This window comes from Erpetoichthys calabaricus, chromosome 2, assembly GCF_900747795.2.
Source record: "Erpetoichthys calabaricus chromosome 2, fErpCal1.3, whole genome shotgun sequence".
Taxonomy (NCBI): domain Eukaryota; kingdom Metazoa; phylum Chordata; class Cladistia; order Polypteriformes; family Polypteridae; genus Erpetoichthys; species Erpetoichthys calabaricus.
The window spans coordinates 53450457-53471965 of record NC_041395.2 but is presented as its reverse complement, the minus strand read 5'-3'; positions in this window follow the sequence as shown (position 1 = coordinate 53471965).

The window sequence follows — 21509 nt, the reverse complement described above, 5'->3', positions numbered from 1 at the left end:
AAGCACTGTGCATGGGGCTCATGATCAGACGACCAATATGGGGATCCGTTGGAAGCTCGCAGACTTCTGAGTTTCTGGACCACTGCCAGACAGCCAATAGGGTTGCATGTTTTTGTTGGTTGGTTTGCTTGGGTTGAGTCAACACCAGTCAGGAGCACAGAAAAAAAAAAGCAAAAAGCATGCAGAAGCTGCTCATGTTGCATTTGCTGGTGTGTTTTAGAAGTGCTCAGAGTCTTGTTGCATTGAAGACATGTTTGTAAATTTCACCAACACACATGTCACTCTCAAATCACCAGGCAAGCAACTTTGACATGCAAATAGTGCAATTAGCTCAGATTAAATTCAACTGTTGGTTAATTTCATTGCAGTAGAGTGTTGTACCATGTTAGCCATAGATTGATACAGGAGAAAGCAGGGTGAAATGACACCTTTTATTGGCTACCTAAATATATTACAAATGCAAACTTTCGAGGCAGCTAAGGCTCCTTCATCAGGCAAGGTGTAACTTTACTGATTTAGTTAATGACAAAATGATGTTTACATCAATTCATAAGTATAGGTTATACACTCACAAGTTCCTTTTTTAATACCTTAATATTCAGCTTCATTTTGACCCTGTATTTACTGCATTAACACTAGAATTACCAAAGCCTACGAAAAAACTCGTAATCCTGGCCCATCTTAAATCCATTTGCACCTCTCCGTCAGCGTCTTTTGTGTTGTAAATGTGTCGATTAGCACAAACAGCAAGCAGCCTGGTATCCCATCACCCCGCCCACCGCCGCAGTTCAATTTGTAAAGAAGGTTCTCAGTGTTCAGTGTTAATCTTGGAGTGAAGTACCTGGAGTTGTATTGGGTAAATAATACATCATCATTTGGAATACATACATTTCATGTGTGTTCCATGTCTACAACAATCTATGTAAACACATCGTTAAAACAGAAACATTTTTCATGTATTAGTAATAACTGACAAAATGTAGACATGAAGTGTATATTGTGTGAAGCTTGAAGTCCAAATATCAAATAAACGCTTTCACAAAAGGTACAAGTATAACAAAACAAGTCCACTTTTATTCAAGAATATAACTGCAGAAAAAGAAGGCAGGTTACTGTAGGCTGTTGATACAGCAGTTTGTGTGGTGTAATGGTAAGAACTGCTGACTCCCAATCAAGAGGTTGCGGGATCGATACCAGTTGCTTCACAGATTTACCATTTTGAGTAGTGAGATGCTCTTAGTGTTAATATTATACAATAAAAACATTACATTTGATTTGTGTCTGTAACAGCCAGTGTAAATTTATAGTACTTGTCAAAGTTAGCGTTTTTTTTTCAGCTTTATTCTCTCACTCACATTCATGCTCCCACAACCACCCCCTGATCTGACACCGTTTTCAGATAAAGATGTGGTATGACAAACAAACTTGTTTTGTTATACCACCTCTTTATTTGAAAACAGTGTCAGATCTTGTGCGTGAACAAGACTGGGACTGGGAAAACTGTGGATGTGGATGTGAGTGGTGTGTGTGACTGAGAATGATTATGGACGTGAATTTTTTTTTATTCAGTTTAATTCTTGAGTGTTCCTGTTCACGCTGAATTAGTATGCACCTTCTGGTACATGATGCCAAAGCCGCACTAAGAAAAAAGAGAGACATAGGGATATATGACATTTTATGACCTGTATAGTACATTTTGGAAAGCCTATTTTTTGTAGGCTTTGGTAATTCTAGTGTTAAGTAAGGTTATTAGGCATCTTCAATAGTAGTAATAGTTTTTATTTTATTATTACTATTATTATTAGTATTTTATACATATTTTATTTTACTATTATTAGTAGTAGTAGTAGCAGTGGTAGTACTAATATTAAAAATTTTGTAAAAAGTTGTATCATGTCACAAGTGATACTGTTGGCTATATCATGTAACAAAGAGTAACAGTACAGTGACACCTTAGACTATGGGTGGGCAGATTCAGTCCTGGAGGGCCGCAGTGGTTGCAGGTTTTTGTTCCAACCCAGTTGCTAAATTAAAAACCAATCCTTGTCAATTATTTAATTTCATGGCTTGCTAGTGCTTTAACTCTGCCATGTCAGGTCATTCTCATATCCTAGATTTTTTATTCCTTTCTAAGGATATCATCCAAATGATCTGAAGTCTAAAACAGATGAGTTATTCTCAGTGCTTCACTTTTTTCTCTTCACGTTCCTTCCAAGTATTTCATTAAACCCAATAGTGCATGATAAATACACACAGGTGTAAATGGAAACAAGCTAAATGGAGAAATGCTGGTTTCTTTTGTCATTTGCATCTTATTGCTAATAAGGAGCAATTAAAAACCAAGACTACAGCTATTTAAGACTAAAATAAGCAATAAGGGTTCAAAATCTTAACTAGCGAGACAACTAAAATGAAGCAGAAGTGTTACGTGAGCAATAAATGCTTCTTATTAAGCAATTGGGTTGGAACAAAAACCTGCAGCCACAGCGGCCCTCCAGGACTGAATCTGCCCACCCCTGCCTTAGACCATTATTATTATTATTCCAAATCAATTGGCATATTATTGCCATTAGATACTACTGAAGTCCAAATCTAAGGGTTGCCCACTGAATTGCAGCAACCCTCCCAGTTATCGGTTTTTCAAAACTTAAGCTCATCAAGATATACTTGAGGTTATCCATGGCAAACCATAACATATGAGCAGCTTGGCTCTCATCAGCACCAACTCAGATCTCGCACAGACGCTGTCATGTAATGACCTCATAGATGACTTTGTCTTCAAACAACGTACACGTGTTTTGTTGTGCCCTAAACATTCACGTTCAAGTCTTCATTATTTTTTAAAATGCATTTGTATCTGACATTAAATATTATAGTTAAGTTTTTGATGTCTGCTTCTTTATTTATTATTTATTTATATATTTGTTGTTCAAATTAAAGCTGTTATAAGAAATACTACTGGAGTTTATTCAGAGTTTTGTGGGTTCCCAAGAAGGGTCCCAGTTTGGCTGGGGGCGGCACTGTGTACAGAGTATCATAAAATTCTTACTTGCCTCAGTTTACCTGATGCTCAGTTAATCTCTCAGTTCATGTAACCCTGTGAAAATAGCTATGAGGAAAACTCCAGTACACTTGTTGGGATTTTGAGGTAGGGGATTTTGATGATAACAACATCAAAGAATACAAACAGAACTTAAATAAATTGCTCAGAACAGTACAAATTACAACATGTATCTGAGGTAATTTCATAATGTTCTGGCTTTAGAAGATCAACAACATTTGGAGAAGTCAAGCCATTGTGAAAGGCAAGTTGAATTAATATTTGCTTCACAAGATTTTCTACCAGTTGGTTGGTGCCATGCAGAATGGGTTCACTTCCCGGTTCTTCCCTATGTGGATAGCGCTTTGAGTACTGAGAAAAGTGCTATATAAATGTAATGAATTATTATTATTATTATAATGCTCTTCCAAAATGTTAACTTTTTTGGGGATACACATTTTCATTTGGCACCAATTGTGGCAGTTCTCATTTTCTTTGAGGCTCATATTTATTACTTTTCATTATTTTGTTATTTGGCAGTTGTCTTCATGCCCAGACAAGGACAGCTTCAGCTGGCTTTAATTAAAAAGAAAACAAAATATTTGTTTGTTCTTGAAAGATCATTATGAGAGGTCTACTTAAGACTCTTGGTTGTATGTTAAGGGGGGCTCATTTTGTAGCTTGTCCAATACAGAAAGACTTACATAAAAAAAACATGAGCTTAGACCATACACTTCATATGGGAATTAAAACATAATGATGAGATTCAGCTTGAACAGATTGATTTATGAAGCAGGATTTGTTAGAGGGTGCACCAGCAGTTTTTTGAACTGATATTTCAACAGTTGTAACAGTTTACATTTGAATTTGTCCTAAATAAACAAAGATAAGTACCCGTGCTTCACAAGTCAGTTTTAATGTATTTTGAAATTAAATTTATAATGTCTGTTAGCATTTTAAAGTGACATAAATGAAAATAGCCATGAAAACAGCAGATAGAATTAGATCAGAAGAGGATAAAAATAAATATTACTGGAAAGGCCAGCAATAATGCCAGAAAATTTCTGAAACTGATAAAGTGGCAAACCATACCAAGCATGAATTGGAAATGACTACAAATAAGCAAAGTGCTTAAAACAATATGGGCCCATCAAAGAACAGATCAAAGAAGGCTGGGAAGAATGACAGTTCACAAAGGTGCCATGTAGTCTGCTGAGAGTTATCTGTTTATAAAAAGTGTGCAACTATTACAAAAGGGGGAGAGATAATGAAGGAACGATAAAAGATTACGGTCAGGCATGGGGCCATACAAGCAATGCACTTCCTTATGTTATTATTTCGTTGAACCTGCACTACAGTTTACATTGACATGAGGAGCAAGAAGAAAAAATTCCAGCTTCTGTCCTGAATGTGACATTAAACATCTGGGTAGTGTCTTAAAATCCTTTGAAGTCATTAAAATGTGTAAAAGAGCTGCATGTGTGTACCATCATCAAGGCAAGAAACAAAGACGGTAAAAATTAAGAGGTTTTGCTAACTTACATTCATCAACTTTTTTTCTCCAACACAGTCAAACTCAAATTTTCTTTTGTTTTCTATACATGCTTGTTAAGGTTTATTATTTTTGTCTATCCCAAAGTTTTGAAAATTCCACAAAGAAATCATGGTTTTTAAGGGGTGTCAGTATTGTTATGATGCCACTCACTATTGCTTGGGGCACACTCCCGATTTTTAAACTATTTGACATCATCGGTGTGACAATATTTAAACTAGTATAGCATGCCCTTATTTGTTGAAGTTTGTGGATACTCTCAAAAAAACGTTTAATAATCCTTTTGTGTAATTTCTTGGAGTTGTGCCTACAATGAAAATGGTACACCAGGAGGGGAGATGGCAAAGGGACCAGGAGAATCATGGAAGTCATAACAGGAAAGACAGAAAAATCCAGCACTAAAACCAACTCGAAGTTGAAAACACAAGCACTTATGCCTGGCCGGGACGCACCTTTGATGTGTATTCGGGGGGGAGCAGCCCTGGATGGTGCAGTACCTCCCCCTGGATGCTAGATGGCCGAACCCTGGGTAGGAGCGGTGCCTCAGTCTCTCGCAGGGCTTCATGGGAGATGGAGTTCTCCACAGCCCTGTTGGGATCTGGGGTGGCTGCCAGGGGGTGCGGCATGGGTCCCTGAGCCCAGCTGGACTAATCTTCAGCCCCACCCGGGAGTGCAACTGGAAACAGGTGATCAAGCACCTGGAGCACTTCCGGGTGGGCAATAAAAGGAGCCAGCAACCACCACTCAACGGCCAGTCGGGTGGAAGGAGGACAAAGCTGTGTAGGAGTGGTGGTGAAAGAGAGAGGAGTGTTTTTGACTTTAGTGTTTAGTGCTTGGGACTGTGTTGTGGCTGGGGGGTTCACAGGGAGGACGTGCCCTCCAGCTAAAGAAAAATAAAAGTCTTTTTATTTTATACGTGCCTCCCGTGTGAAGTCTGTGCCGGGTCTGGCGTAATATGGGGCCTTTCTTACACTGGAAGTCTAAACAACCGAGTGTATACCCTTTGGACTATAACAAAAAGCATAGCATGACTCCAATCATCACTCTACAGTAACCCTATAGCATCATTACACAAAACATTTTAAACATAACACAGGAATGAATTCAAAAGAAGTAATAACAGAAATTAATATCGTGACCTCCAAAATACCCCAATAGAATGAAAAACAATATTAATTTTGCAGTATTAAAATAACAAAGAAAATGAACTCAAATCATAACACCCAGACTTTATTTATTGATTACGTTTCATCTTCTTGTCCACTCTATCTTTTTCAACTGCCCATTCTCACACTGTGACAGAATAAGTGAGACCAAAGAAAAACACTAATTACATCAATAAAACTACTTATGTAAAGATAAGTATAAAGATAAAATGGCTGCTGATGTAGATTTACAGAAGTAGATTTGTGTGCAATAACGTTGACGGCGGTACAGACACATTAAGATTCTGTACCAGATTTCATGATCATGCTAGATTACACATTATTAGAATTTCTTGTTGTGAATACAGCTTAACATTAACCTTGTGTTATTTAGCATTGGTAATTAGTGAATTATTAATTAGTGTAATAAAAGCCAGCTGAACCCATCCTTGTTTCTAGCATTGCATGATTTTGATGTTTTTATTTCACTGTAGACACTTAGAGTGTTGTGGTGATTTTGTGAGTGTGTATGTGACATTACCATGTGTAACGTAGTCTTGGCAATTCATTTTGGTTTAATTTGGCGCAATGGCTTTAATGCAGTGTACTCAACAATGCTTTCAAGCCTATGTTTATGATCCATTCAGAATTGGTAAAAGCCATAAAGATATTATCGATTGCTTAACAGATAGAACATTTTGAAGACCTTACAATCAATGGAAAACTGCTTGGATGAAAACTCTCTGCGTCCTGAATAGATTTTGAACTGATAGGCTAAACACATACCTGTTGTCAGAGCTGGTCAATCCATTAGGGGACATAGGGTGTCATCAGTTGAGGGCCTTTTTGCCTCAAACAACCCTGCCACCCCCCACACTCTGAACACTGAGAGGCATCATTTTGATAACTGAAGGAGCATAATCTCTCTGCCTGTTGTAGACTTTTATAGTATACTAGCATAATACCCGCGCTTTGCAGCGGAGAAGTAGTGTGTTAAAGAGGTTATGTAAACATATATATACATATACATATATATACATATCTACATATACACATATCTACATATACATATATATACATATATATATATATATACATATACACATCCACATATATATACATATATATATATACACATATGAACATATATTTATATATATATACACATACATATACACACATACATAAACACACACATATACATATATACATACATACATAGTGCGTTGTAACATGGGCTGTGATTGTTACATGGGAGGGAGACGACAAATCACAGCTTCCCGCTTTCTAATCGGGCCTGTGATTGGTGCTTTGACTGATGCCCAGATCCCACAGTATGTCCCCTTAGGAGAGGCGTTAGGCAAGTGTAATTGAATAGCGGTGCTGCAAGTTTAGCTGTACACCTGTTTTTAAGGCTTATTGACTGAAAGAGGCTTTCATGAAAAAACTTAGGGCTTTGCTACAGGATACACCCTCCACAAGTTAAGGAAGTAAAAATAAAGGTATATATTTCTGTTTTATTTAAACCTTTTAAGTTTGTATGCGGGCGGCATGGTGGCGCAGTGAAAGGTGCCAGTTAGGAGACCCGGGTTCGCTTCCCTGCGTGGAGTTTGAATGTTCTCCCCGTGTCTGTCTGGGTTTCCTCCGGGTACTCTGGTTTCCTCCCACAGGAGGATACGAACTTAAAAGGTTTAAATAAAACAGAAATACAGTCATCCCTCACCTATCGCGGGGGTTACGTTCCAGAGCCAGATAAGTGAAAATCCGCGAAGTACCGACCTATATTTATTTTATTATTTATATATATTTTAAGGCTTTATAAACCCTTCCCTCACTCTTATAAACCTTTCTGTCTCTCTTTTTAACCTTTCCCACACTCTTATAAACACTTCCTATGCTCTTAAACACTTTCTACACTCTTAACATTGCAGAGCAACACTACATGCAGCGATCAGACGTTGATGTGTCTGCCACTCGCTTTGTGAAGAGGGGGGCAGGTGAACGCACATTAAGCAGAGGTGGACTTTGTGCTGCTTCTGCCAAAATGCCTGCTTGTCGCTTTGCGCGTTCTGAAGGAGGAGGAGGAGTGTGTGGGTGAGGGCTGAACGCACGTTCGCTCAAACCACCCTCTCCGAGGCGCTGTACGCTCCTGCCACTTCGTGTTGTGGGGGGGGGGGGGGGGGGGGGGAGTTAAAGCGGGCTTGCTGAATGCACGCTAAGGAGAAGTGGACTTTGTGCTGCTTGTCGCTAGTGATGGGAACTCCGGCTCTTTTCAAAGCTTCGGCTCTTTTGGATCGGCTCCCTTTAAAGAGCCGGCTCTTACGGCTCCCGAGTGGCTCTTCGTTTAGTATCACTTGGATGTTTATATTTTAGCCTAATTAAGCAATTATGATTGGTTTGTGTATAAGTAATTTCTTATTCATTGTTTTCAGACATTACGTATTTTTATGCATTTTTTCATTACAAAAAATACACAGTTACTATTGTTTAACATTTTAATAAAAGCTTTAAATGAACAACTTAACACAAAACCACAGCAAACAAATTAAATAAAGGCCAAACTCAACAACAACAACACAACACTATGACTCTTTGAATAAAAGTTTTTAGGCCAGGTTGGCATTCAGAAATACCAGATGCCTCAGCTTAGATGGGCTGATGCAATTTCTCCTCTCCGTGATTATTTGCCCTGTTTTTCAGAAGACTCTTTCTGAGGGGACTGATGTAGCGACAATGCAAAGTCTTCCTACCATTACCTTAACCAGGCGTGGGTAGACTGCAGCCTTGGCCTCCCACCAGCTCAGTGGGTCTTCAGCTCTTTGGATGAGGGGCTCCTCAAGATAGGACCTCAACTACAGCATAGCATCAGCTGTGGGATTTCTCCTTGCAGTGTCTCCTGTTGCTCTTTCGTCAAAGAGCCTCCACACAGCAGAAGCTTGTGGTTCCTGTGAACACGGCCCTGCTCCAATTTCTTCCTCCTGGCCCTCTGATGGAGGAGCAGACAGGCTGCTGGGGTTGCATCTTGCTGCTGCTGCACTTATTCTTTGAAATGCCTCATCCACAGCTCTGTTGTCATTAAATGCTACCTTTTTTCCAGAGCAGTGGTTTCTGAAAGCACAGTGTTGTACTCCATCGTCAGATATATAGTTATGGAATAATTGTTTGGGACAAAGTTTTTCTGCTAGGGATAACATACATGGGGTTTAAGGCCTGTACAAAAGTTGTAAATCCTCTGTCCTCCACAATGGAAAATGGTTGAAAGTCGCTAGCTATCATTTTAGCCAGCTCCTCATCGACACTTATTTGTTTGCTTGGCGTCATTTGTTTTGGAATAAATGTGCTTATTTTGGTTTGAACTGAAGGCCGTGTTATACCTGCAGTTTTCGGTAAGACAGTGGATGCTGCAGCAGAAGTACTTGGCTATTTTCCAGGGTCAGTGGATGGCAGGAGAGAGGGCACGCTCTCCTCCAGTTGCATGGATGGGTGGGTGGTTCTTATATGTCTGTGCAGGTTTGTTGTTGACCCTGCTCTAACGGATATTTTCATATTACAAATTCTGCACTTAGCTTTGCAGTCTCCAATATCACTGAAATGCAGCCAGATGCTGCTTCTTTTTCGGCATTCACTCATTTCTTCACTCTTCTTTTTTTCTTCACGATGCACTTGCATTTAAATCTGGCTCCTTGTCTGTCGCAGTGACAGGTACACACAGCGACAGTGTCGCTCTGTGTACCTGGCCTGTACCAACACTCGCTATCTTCGGAGCGTCTGCCCCCATTCCTTCTTTCACATAATGGTACGATCCTAGTCCGATGTGTTGTTCGTGAACTAACCGGCATTATGAGCTAATGTTCTGTGTGCCCATATAAGTAAAGTCCCACCCCTGCCGAATGGATTTTCAGCAGAGCTGAGCAGGAACGGCTGAAGCTTTGGCTCTGCTCGACGGGCATCGGCTCCTCTCGTTCGCTTCAAAGCATCAGCTCTTAGAGCCGGCTCGTTCGCGAACGACACATCACTATTTGTCGCTCTGCGTCTCAATAAGCCTGTACAGCAGCTGTTTTCCTGTCTCACTGCCTTGTCTTGCATGAACTTAAAATTTTTTATAATAAAGAGATGTTACTCATATCCTTAGTCCGACATCCACATATCATATGTGTTAACAAAGTGTGTTTTATAAGTTTACATGTGTTTAAAGCGTGTGGGATGGGTATTTTAAGGCTTAAACTATAAAAATGTTTATTTATATGGTCTTTCTATATCGTGGATTTTCACCTATCACTGATGGGTCTAGAACTAACTTCCACGATAGGCGGGCGATCACTTGTATTTAAAAAACCCGCGATACAGTGAAAGCCTGTTTCAGTCAATAAGTCTTAAAAACAGGTGTAAAGATATTGACAATAAGCTACGCAAACCCACCAAGACATGGAATCGTTTAAATCAAGTATCATTACACCTTCCTTTCTTAAAGAGAAGTAAGGCAGTACTTATAAGCTTAGTAATGTTATACATTTCAAATGCTACTTCGATAAACTTTATCACTTCAAACAACTGAACTATCCAGAACATTTCAGGCATACATCCAGCATTCAAACTATGCATAAAAAGCACAACTGTTAAAGGAATTCAGCATTTCTTAATTGAAAATGTTCCTTTAATCGTCAACATGTCTCAATGAGTTGTTCTGGTGGTTTTACTTGATGTTTTGATCTTCTGGTTAATTGTGTTTGCAGTTGAGATGTTCTTTCCTGATTTATACTTGTTTTCTCGTTAATATTTGTTTCGCTGGTGTTACTGTTCTGATTAGAGGTTATTGGTCCTTTGATGTCTCAACGGTTTCTTCTTAGAACAGCTCCTATTACGCAATTCCGTCACATACTGGTCTATTGTTTCGCCGCTTTTCTGGAAACATGTAAAAAACTTGTGACGCTCAAACGTCACATTGCACTTTGGGTTGCAATACGCTTCGAATTTTTCAACTATTTTGTTCAATTTCATATTGTCTCCATCTTCTTCAAACTGAAAATTGTTATACACCTCTAGTGCCTCTTCGCCAATTACATGTAGAAGCATAGACGCTTTCATTTTTTCACTTTTCCTATCTGCTTCAATCGCAGCAAGATACAACTCGAATCTCTGTTTAAATCTTTTCCAATTTTCAGCTACATTTCCCTTTAACTGGAGATTTGGTGGGGGCTGTAATCCTTCCATATTTTTTTTTCTCTTTTACTAGAACGTCTTAGCGCTTTCTGACCACGTTTTCGGGTTACTCACAGACACGCGACTCATTCAAAAGCTGAACCTCTTCTTCACATTCCTCTTCCAATCCGTCACTTCTGACACCATGTAGTGATCTTGTTAGGTTCGTAGTTTAAACAATACACAGGATTGAAAGATATAATAACTTTTTAATAGACAGACTTTAGAGACATTTACTGTACGTTACTACTCGTTCTTTAGTTCACGCCCATTCTCCTACTTGCATCGGCATTCACAGGCATTACTAATCATTCTGTAAGTATCCCTTAATAGACCTTACTAATCAACTATCATTACAAAATCCAACGTGGTTTGTGCCCTTCAGAATGAAAACAGTTTGCATTTACTTTTTTAATAAAAGGCGAGCTTTTAAGCCTGAGAAATCACCCCGTAAATGCACACATTTAATTGCACGTGTTAATATGTATGCTTACACAGTATTAAACCCACCAAGACATGGAATCGTTTAAATCAAGGCACTGTGCTTCCTTCTTCCAGATCAGCCCCAAGGCGTTTCACGTGATTACGTAGGAGGCGTGATGACGCGATACGCGACTCCGCCCCCGTCCATTACAGTATACAGTAATCCCTCCTCCATCGCGGGGGTTGCGTTCCAGAACCACCCGGGAAATAAGAAAATCTGCGAAGTAGAAACCATATGTTTATATGGTTATTTTTATATTGTCATGCTTGGGTCACAGATTTGCGCAGAAACACAGGTGGTTGTAGAGAGACAGGAACGTTATTCAAACACTGCAAACAAACATTTGTCTCTTTTTCAAAAGTTTAAACTGTGCTCCATGACAAGACAGAGATGACAGTTCTGTCTCACAATTAAAAGAATGCAAACATATCTCTTCAAAGGAGTGCGCGTCAGGAGCACTGAATGTCAGAAAGTGAGAGAAAACCAAACAAATCAATAGGGCTGTTTGGCTTTTAAGTATGCGAAGCACCGCCGGTACAAAGCTGTTGAAGGCGGCAGCTCACACCCCCTCCGTCAGGAGCAGGGAGAGAGAGAGAGAGAGAGAGAGAGAGAGAGAGACAGAGGAAAACAAACAGTGAAAAATCAATACGTGCCCTTTGAGCTTTTAAGTATGCGAAGCACCGTGCAGCATGTCGCTTCAGGAAGCAGCTGCACACAGAAAGTAGCAATGTGAAGATAATCTTTCAGCATTTTTAGACGAGCGTCCGTAGCGTCTAGGTGTGCGAACAGCCCCCCTGCTCACACCCCCTACGTCAGGATCAGAGAAAGTCAGCGCAAGAGAGAGAGAGAGAGAGAGAGAGAGAGAAACAAAAGTAAGTTGGGTAGCTTCTCAGCCATCTGCCAATAGCGTCCCTTGTATGAAATCAACTGGGCAAACCAACTGAGGAAGCATGTACCAGAAATTAAAAGACCCATTGTCCTCAGAAATCCGCGAACCAGCAAAAAATCCGCGATATATATTTAAATATGCTTACATATAAAATCCGCGATAGAGTGAAGCCGCGAAAGGCGAAGCACGATATAGCGAGGGATCACTGTATGGACAAAAAATAGGTTCCAGTTATGACCGTTACGCTTTCGAAATGAAACCTGCCTAACTTTTGTAAGTAAGCTGCAAGGAATGAGCCTGCCAAATTTCAGCCTTCCACTTACACGGGAAGTTGGAGAATTAGTGATGAGTCAGTCAGTCAGTCAGTGAGGGCTTTGCCTTTTATTAGTATAGATATTAAACTATATATTAATATATATAAATTATATAAAAATATATATAAAAGGTGTCATTTTGCTTGGCTTTTCTCTACATAGTATATATAAATGTCATATACTGAACTAAAGTTCAGCGTAAATATGGGTTCCAAATTACCTCAGTCTCAGGTTTATAAACCTCACAAAAACAGCAATTTTGTGTGTAATGAGAGCACTTTAAGTCAGAATACCACCTGCTGAAATGAATGCCATAAATTCACCTCTATGTTCATTAGCATGTCTTTACTACAGTGGTGTCAGTGTAACCAAAACAGTACAATTAATTTTTATGTCTGTTTTTTTCTCTGTAAACCCTTAGGATGTTAATGGAGTGACTGAAGAATACACAAAGTTGGGTGGTTGATCAAGAAGATATTTCAGGTTTGGAAACAGATTCATTAAAAACACACACTTGCTTTGGAACAGAACTCAATTTAAATGTCGAGGATGTTCACATGCTGAATGAGACACACTTGTGAAACCCTGTGCACTGGCACTGCACACACAGTCCTTCAAAACCCGGGCAGATGGGGGTGTAAAAATTGGGGGTTGTTCAAAAGCAAACAGTTCTTTACTTACACTTGCCACAAAAATAACCATTCAGTGTCATGCATTAATCATTACATTTACAGTAATATAATCAATATATTTACAGCAAAAAAGTGGTGTCGAACAGTAGCTCTAAAAAAAAGGGTGTGGAAAAATAACCAACTAATATTCCTCTTCCTGCTACTAACATGAGAAAAAATTAAGGAGTATGAATAAGAATAGTTTACAAAAACAAAAAATGAAAAAAAAAATACTCAGTAGAAACTTACAAGTATATATATTGTGGGGAACAGCTCGGACACAGACAGGCAAACACTGAAGGTTCAACCACCAACACACGTTTATTCATCTCCAACTATTATTTACAGTGCACACAACCCAGTACCCTGTACCAAACACCCACAGTCCAGGCCTCTTTCCTCAATGCCCCTCCTTATGGCCGCTTCCACTCCTCTCCTCCAGGCTTCGTCCTCTTCCACCTGACTCCAGCTGTCAAATGGAGGGAGGCGGCCCCTTTTATGTTCACCCGCACGTGCTCCATGTGCCTCCCGATGAACTTCCTCCGGCACTTCCTGGTGTGACAGAAGTACTGGCTGCGCACCCGGAAGCAATCTGGGTGTCCCTGGTCTTTTTCCCCCCAGCACTTCCCGGTGTGGCGGAAGTGCTAAAGGCCAGAACTCCTCAGGCATCGGGGCACCCCCTGGCGGTGACCACGGACCCCTATAGGGTTGAGCTTCTAAGCTCCTTTCCCGTGGTCCCCATAGCCACAAGGGCAGTCGCCCCTTCGTGGTCCGGAGGAGGCATAGTCCCTCTTCCGGTCCTTCTGGGCATCCCGGCTGGGTACCTCCCCCAGGGCTCTTGCCACAATATATATATATATATTAGCTGAAATACCAGAGTAAAATAAAGTGTTTTTTTAATTGTTTGAGAAAAATATAATTAAAAAATAAACACAACTATAAAAATAAAAATAACAAGCAATGAAGACTCACTAATGTGGTTGTATTGTTTACTGAAGTGCATTGTTATATACAATGTTTTTAGTTTTTACATCTTTAGCCAATATATAAAGGTTCTTAGGACTTCATACCCTTGAACATGCCACATAAAATTGTCCATGTGAGAAACAGGTTGTGCTCAAATTGATTCCAGCAATTTTAAATGATTATTCAAATGTTCAGAGCATCAAGTAGATGATAACAAACATACAAGACCGAATCTCCAATTAATCTCATCCAATTGAAATTGTTTTACAATTAATTAAACGTTAAATATTTTACCTTTATAAATAAATATTATAAGTTAAATATCATAGCTATATTTGGTTTATACTTTACCTTCGATTTTGATGTTAATTAAATTAGTTTTTTGATTATGAATGTATTAAAAAAAATTCTATATCTTTTTTATGAAAAAATTGTAACACCAACACGTTAGCTATGATGTTGCGAAACAAATGACATTTAGTTCATTAATGAATTAAGAGAAATCGCAAAGAGAGCCGCTGAATCCAAAAAATAAATATAGGATGTTTATGGTAGATAAAAATAAAATTGCTTACTTATCTTATATATAATATAATAGATAGCCTATTTTAATCAAAATATAATCGTGGAATATATTCAAAGTAGTGTAAAAAAAATAGGAAAAGTGAAGCCTTTTTTAAGGTTTTTTGACAGATTAATTTTTGTTTTGTGGTGTAGTAATAAGTTTTTACATGCAGAATTTTTAAAAATGTTAATTAAATGAATATTATTATTAGGTTGATTTAATTCTATTACCACTACAACATTGTTATAATAAGAATAATGCAAGATATAAAATATAGCTAACAAAAAAAAATCATTAAATGATAAACAAGTAATACTATGGATTTTTCATGATAAAACTGTTTTTACGGAGCACTCCAGAAATGTTCAGAGCGTCAACTGGATAATAACATACACGCAAGACTGCAACATTTTTACAGTCTGCTTTATATATAAGATATATATATATATATATGGTGGCTCGAGTCACAAAGACAGAATGAGTCCCAAAAATAGTTGGGATGCCAACTCGGCCAAGTCTATTTAATTTCAAAAGCAACAGGCGTGCGGTGGTGCTCAGACATAAAGAATGGTGGCAGTCACCTCCAGTTTGCCCTCTGGTGGTCGTTCCGAGTGTCAACTGGATGATAACATGCATACAAGACCACAAGATCACCCCCACCTTACCCAGAAGGGGGTGGGTTAGGGTTGATTTAACCCTAGTCGACCAATGAGAAACATGTTGTAACAGATGAAGCGTTTGTCCACCTCTTGAACCCTCAGGTACCACTCTGATGACCAGGTGAAAGTATAATAATAATTCTTTTTATTATACAATAGTGCATCAAGCACTCTCCTCCCCACACTCATAAACACAATAAAGACTTCTCCAATACAATCCTCCACTCCCAGACACTTAGCCCACCTTCCTCCCAGCTCAGCTCAGTGTTTTGGGCTTCCCAGAGTCCTTTTATAGCTCCTGACCCAGAAGTGGTTCTAAGCACAACCCACAAGTCCATTTCCTTCCGGGTCAGGGCAAACAGTCCTCTTCTTTATCCCGGGAGCACGTCACTTCCTCCAGCCACGTGACTGATATGCACTCCCGGGTTATAGGGCATGCCAGAGCCCACTAGCCCCCCTACAGCGACTCCTGGCGGCCCCCAAGGTATCCAGCAGGGCTGTGTCACAACACTACAAAGTCCATGAGGCCCTACTGGAACTCGGGGCACGAATATGCTGTCCGGAGGGCTCCTCCTAGCGGCCTGTGGGTGGCGACCGGAGTCCATAGCCGGTCGTCTGTCACAGTCCCTCCCCCTTAGCGACGACCAGTGGGGCGGAGCGTTGATTCCCGCGAGGGACGTCCTCCTCCAGGAGGACGCGAGATCCGGGCCGTGGTTCTGCTGTCTAGATCCCCCAGCGAACCTTGGGGGGAATGGTGTATCTGCAATTCCATCGCTCCCCTGTCCTCCGGGGACAACTACGCCACATGTGGCCCGGTTGCCGGCAGTTGTAGCACCGCCGACGTCCTCCTGTTGGCTTCTCTTCCCAAGACCGGAAACACCTCGGGAATTCTGTCAGCTCCACCCTGTCCTCCGCCAAGGAGGGTTTAACGGCCGCTTTGCTGCTCTCTGCTACAACAAATTTAATTTTTAATGCAGATCCTCTGCCAACGGACGGCCAGAGTATCCTGCTGACTACGCCAGTGTAACAGATGAAGCGTTTGTCCACCTCTTGAACCCTCAGGTACCACTCTGATGACCAGGTGAAAGTATAATAATAATTCTTTTTATTATACAATAGTGCACCAAGCACTCTCCTCCCCACACTCATAAACACAAAAAAGACTTCTCCAATACAATCCTCCACTCCCAGACACTTAGCCCACCTTCCTCCCAGCTCAGCTCAGTGTTCTGGGCTTCCCAGAGTCCTTTTATAGCTCCTGACCCGGAAGTGGTTCTAAGCACAACCCACAAGTCCATTTCCTTCCGGGTCAGGGCAAACAGTCCTCTTCTTAATCCCGGGAGCACGTCACTTCCTCCAGCCACGTGACTGATACGCACTCCCGGGTTATAGGGCATGCCAGAGCCCACTAGCCCCCCTACAGCGACTCCTGGCGGCCCCCAAGGTATCCAGCAGGGCTGTGTCACAACACTACAAAGTCCATGAGGCCCTGCTGGAACTCGGGGCACAAATATGCTGTCCGGAGGGCTCCTCGTAGCGGCCTGGGGGTGGCGACCGGAGTCCATAGCCGGTCGTCTGTCACAATGTGTACCATGTTTCATTAAAATTGCTCCAGCCATTCGGAAGTAATGCTGGAACATACATACATACATATATACACACAAACACATACATACATTGACTTTTATATATATAGATGTGTACAAGGGTGCTATTTAGAAAGACTGTATCTCACTCACAGCTACTTCTAGGCATCGCTCAATTTTATACGCTAAGTCCATCTACTTAACCAATCGCTAACTATGGCCCAGCATAACCCAATCAGTAATGCTGCCACAATCATCTGCAACATAGTCTCATTCTAGACAGAAGACCTCTATTTATCTGATGTCTGCTCACACACGAATGTATACCCATTAGCCAGCGTATGTGCTCATATCCCCAACTTCAGTGAAGTTACTTTCACTTTCTCCAGGACGCTGTTGCTGCTACAGCTGCTCCTTTCTCCCAGAGCCTCCTCACTATCATGCAGATAAGTGCACTTTATATAACTAACTATAAAAGAAATAAATGGCTATAATCAGTTATATTTACTTAACAAAACAATCTCAGGACTTCCTTCAGAAAATAGTCATATATAGACCATAGAGATTAGATTTTAGTTTCATAGATAATTATTTTATTAAAAATACTGCCCAATTCTATATTTCAAAGGACCCAAAGGTTCTTTTGTCTTAGTTTGTGTTAACAGAATTTTCATATTAATTCTAGGCTAGTTCCAAGTGAATATATGTAAATGAGCTGCAAATCAATGATTTGAGGGCATTTCAAAAATCAAAGTTTCACCAGTGGGAATTGTAAGACTGACACATCTTGTAGAGCTGCAGTACATCACAATTATTGTAAAACAATGAGCTTGTATCAATTTAAAAGATTTGTATTTTTTTTAATATTAACTTATTTAGCAGGCACCTTTATCCAAGATGACTTACAAAGATGTTAATGTTTTTAATGTACTTAATGTATACTCTTTTTTATTAATAATGTTCAGAATATGGTTTTGTGTGAAAGCAATTAAAATGAATAAAATAAATCAACAGGTGTATTTCTGAACCTGATGACACATCCTACTCTGACATATTCAAACAATTAAACATATTTAGTCTCGAGCAGAGGAGACTGTGTGGGGCCCTAATCCAGGTCTTCAGAATCTTAAAATTCATTGATAGAGTAGATCGAACAGAATTCTTTCAAGTTAATGGTGAATCACAGGCTCAATGACACCAGTGGAAGTTAAGGGGATTTGCATTTAGGACTGAAGCTAAGGGGAGAGTTGTGGGAGTCTGTATCAAACTACTAAGACATGAAGTTGAAGCAGAAACCTTGAAAATCTTTAAGACGTATCTGGATGAGATATTGGAACCGCTTAGCTGTTAGCTAAACAGATTAGCAATGCATGGATTGAATGGTTGCTATTTTTCATTTTGATATATTTTTCTCCATGATTTTTAGACATTGCAGTAGTATAACATTATTTACTAAGAACATTAAAAAGGCTCTAGAACAGAAATCATTAGCATCAGATATCATTTACATAACTATTTTTCCAGTTGGTTTATTAGCTACAGACAAAGATTGCAGATGTGTTATTACTCTGTGTTTTAAAACATTTCCTGAGCACTTGTTTCAAACTTTCTGTTGTTTATAGCAGTTGCCATTTTGGGTTTTCTGAACTGCTGCATTGTATTTTTAGTTATTTATTATTAATAGCTTATTTCAGAAATTAATAAAAATAATTGTGTCATCATTACCACACAACATTAGTTGCTACAGAGTGTGTCTTTGGAAATACCATAATTGACATAATCAACGCAATGATATAAAAAGTGGAGTATCAGACATACTGTATTATCTGAGTTTGCAGATTTCTTCAAAAATACATTTTCATGCGTATGTGTTTATTTCTTGTGCTTTAGATTTCCTCATTCCTGACATTTGGCTTTTGTCTTCTTGCTACAATTCTTGGATTCCCGTTTTGGTATTGGCAGATGATAGGGCAGATATCTGGTTTCGACTGTAGCTTTGGTTAACATTTCCTCTTCTGATTATCTTTATTTCTCAATCTGCCTTCCTCTGTGCCAGACATAACAAAAAGAATGTCATCAGTGTACTAATGGGTCCTTTCTTTGGACTGTTGGATTTTTTTCTAATTCAATGAAGAAAGAAACCTGAAATTCAAATGAAAAGAGAGAGAGAGAGAGATTGGGAGCATGCGCTGATAACAGCACATTGTCGCACCCAACATTGAGATCCGAGTACAGCCGTGCAATGGGTGACACCTCAGCGCCATACTGAACAGTGTGAGGTTTTTGCCGGTGGTTGAAGTGCCAATCCTACCACCAACTGTCGGGTTTTCCCTGCAAATTGGAGGGCCTGCTTGCATGGCTGGATGCAGATTAATGTCATACCCAGGATGGAACAATTAAAAAAGCTCAGTAATTGGAAGGTTTGCAGATACTAAAGAAGCATCAAAAACAATTCAAGAACATTCTTCAAATCTGAGCAAATGTTTGGAAAATGTAGTTTTATGTGGAGGAGTCCAAATTGCTACTTGAATACAATAGGCATATTAATTATAAAAACAAGAGGGGTTTTATATCAATCATGGAGGAAGCAAACTCTGGAAAGAACTTAGTTGTTTAGTTTGGCAAATTATTATTATTTAGGTAATGAACAGAAGCAATTAAAAGACCAAAAAATAGGCTATATTAAAAAAGAACTGTTGAACTAAAGTGTATTCATGTTATTCTCATACTCTATAAATCTTGACAACATTTAAAAAGCTGGACTGAACAATCAGGTCTTGTTTGTTAGACTTTTTACATTATTATATCTTAGAATAAAGTTAATATATTCGATCTTTGAATCTGAATGGGTTTCCAAGGTCCATTTCTTTAAATTACTGTTTGTACGACCAGAAAGTGTTCTGTTAGATACACTAACAGAAGTTTGGAAAGACACACATTAAGAAGTAGAAGTGAAAGACATTGGAAAATTAAAGATATTAGGAAACTGTTTAGATTGGGGCATCTCCTTTAGCACTTATTAGAGGCCTAGCCCCGCACTCTGGTAATGCTGTCAGCCCATTATATATGTCAGATGGTGTGAACGCTAGAGGTCGTTGTTGCCCCTTTAACCCCAACAAACAGAAGCTCAGGACACAAGGTAAAAGCAACAAAGAGTATTTTAATATTTTTCTTCTTAATAATCGTGCTCAAAGCACCTCCACCACTAATACACAATCAATAAACATAATCATACAATAATCTTCTCCTCCACACCTCCCAGCACGCTCTGTCCTACTCCTCCCAATTCCGGCTTGCTTGCTGGGTCTCCACCAGTCCTTTATATAGTCTGTTATATCTATGGACAATAATATTGTACCAATAAAAAGGAAGAAGACGGAGACAGGTTCAAGGTAATAAACTTTAACAGGTCCTTTTTTAGATTATACGTTGCACAGTCTTATATTTTATGTCACTTCCTTTAAGCTCCCCAATACCCATAATTCCTTATTACTATGGAATCTCCAAAGGTCCAGACTACAATATACTACATATTCCTTCCCGCTTAAAATTGTAAACTTGACTAACATATAACAAACAACATCTGCTATTAAGAACAGGAAAATAAACATGAAACAGAACACATACTGTTATCAATGCAATTACATTCCAACAAAGGAAAGAGGATAAATGACCTCAACATCCTGCTAACATAAGGTATTATTTTGTGCCTTTATCTCCATATACATATAGTTAGTTTTCATAAGTTAAGACGGTCAGGAGGCTTCCTGCTTCTGAGAGGGTTACGTCGTACAGCTGAGGTATGTTCATCCCCTAAGGCAACCTCAGGTAACCTTGGCACGACAGCATCGGCAGGAATTGAAACAGGAGAGTCAGGTGGTATTCCTGGCTGGCTTTGGATCAACTCACTAAAACTAGGTTCCTCAGACGTTTCTGTGCTACCGGCTTCTTCAACAGGTATAGAGGGTAACAGCTGTTCAACATGTCGTCTCCATGTCTGGTGGTCTCGTGTGCATACCTTATAAGAGACAGGTCCAGTCTTTTGAAGAATGGTTGCTGGTACCCATTTCTCAGTGGTGGAATAGTTACGAGCAAGGACAGCATCTCCACTGAAAAACTCACGATCTTTAGCCCGCTTGGCACGTTGTTTTACTTGATCGTGCTGCTTATCATAAACTCTCATTTGAGTGGTAGCTGGTCTCAACAAATCAAGACGTGTTCTCAGCTGCCTTTTTAGGAACAGATCAGCTGGTGACATACCTGTTGTTGCATGGGGTGTGTTACGATATTTAAGAAGAAAGGTATAAAGACGTTGTTTGAAAGGTGCTTCACTTTTGGATGCTTTAAGAGCATGTTTAAGGGTTTGCACCATTCTTTCAGCCAGGCCATTAGTTGAAGGATGATAAGGGCTGGATAGGAGATGTTTAATACCATTACCT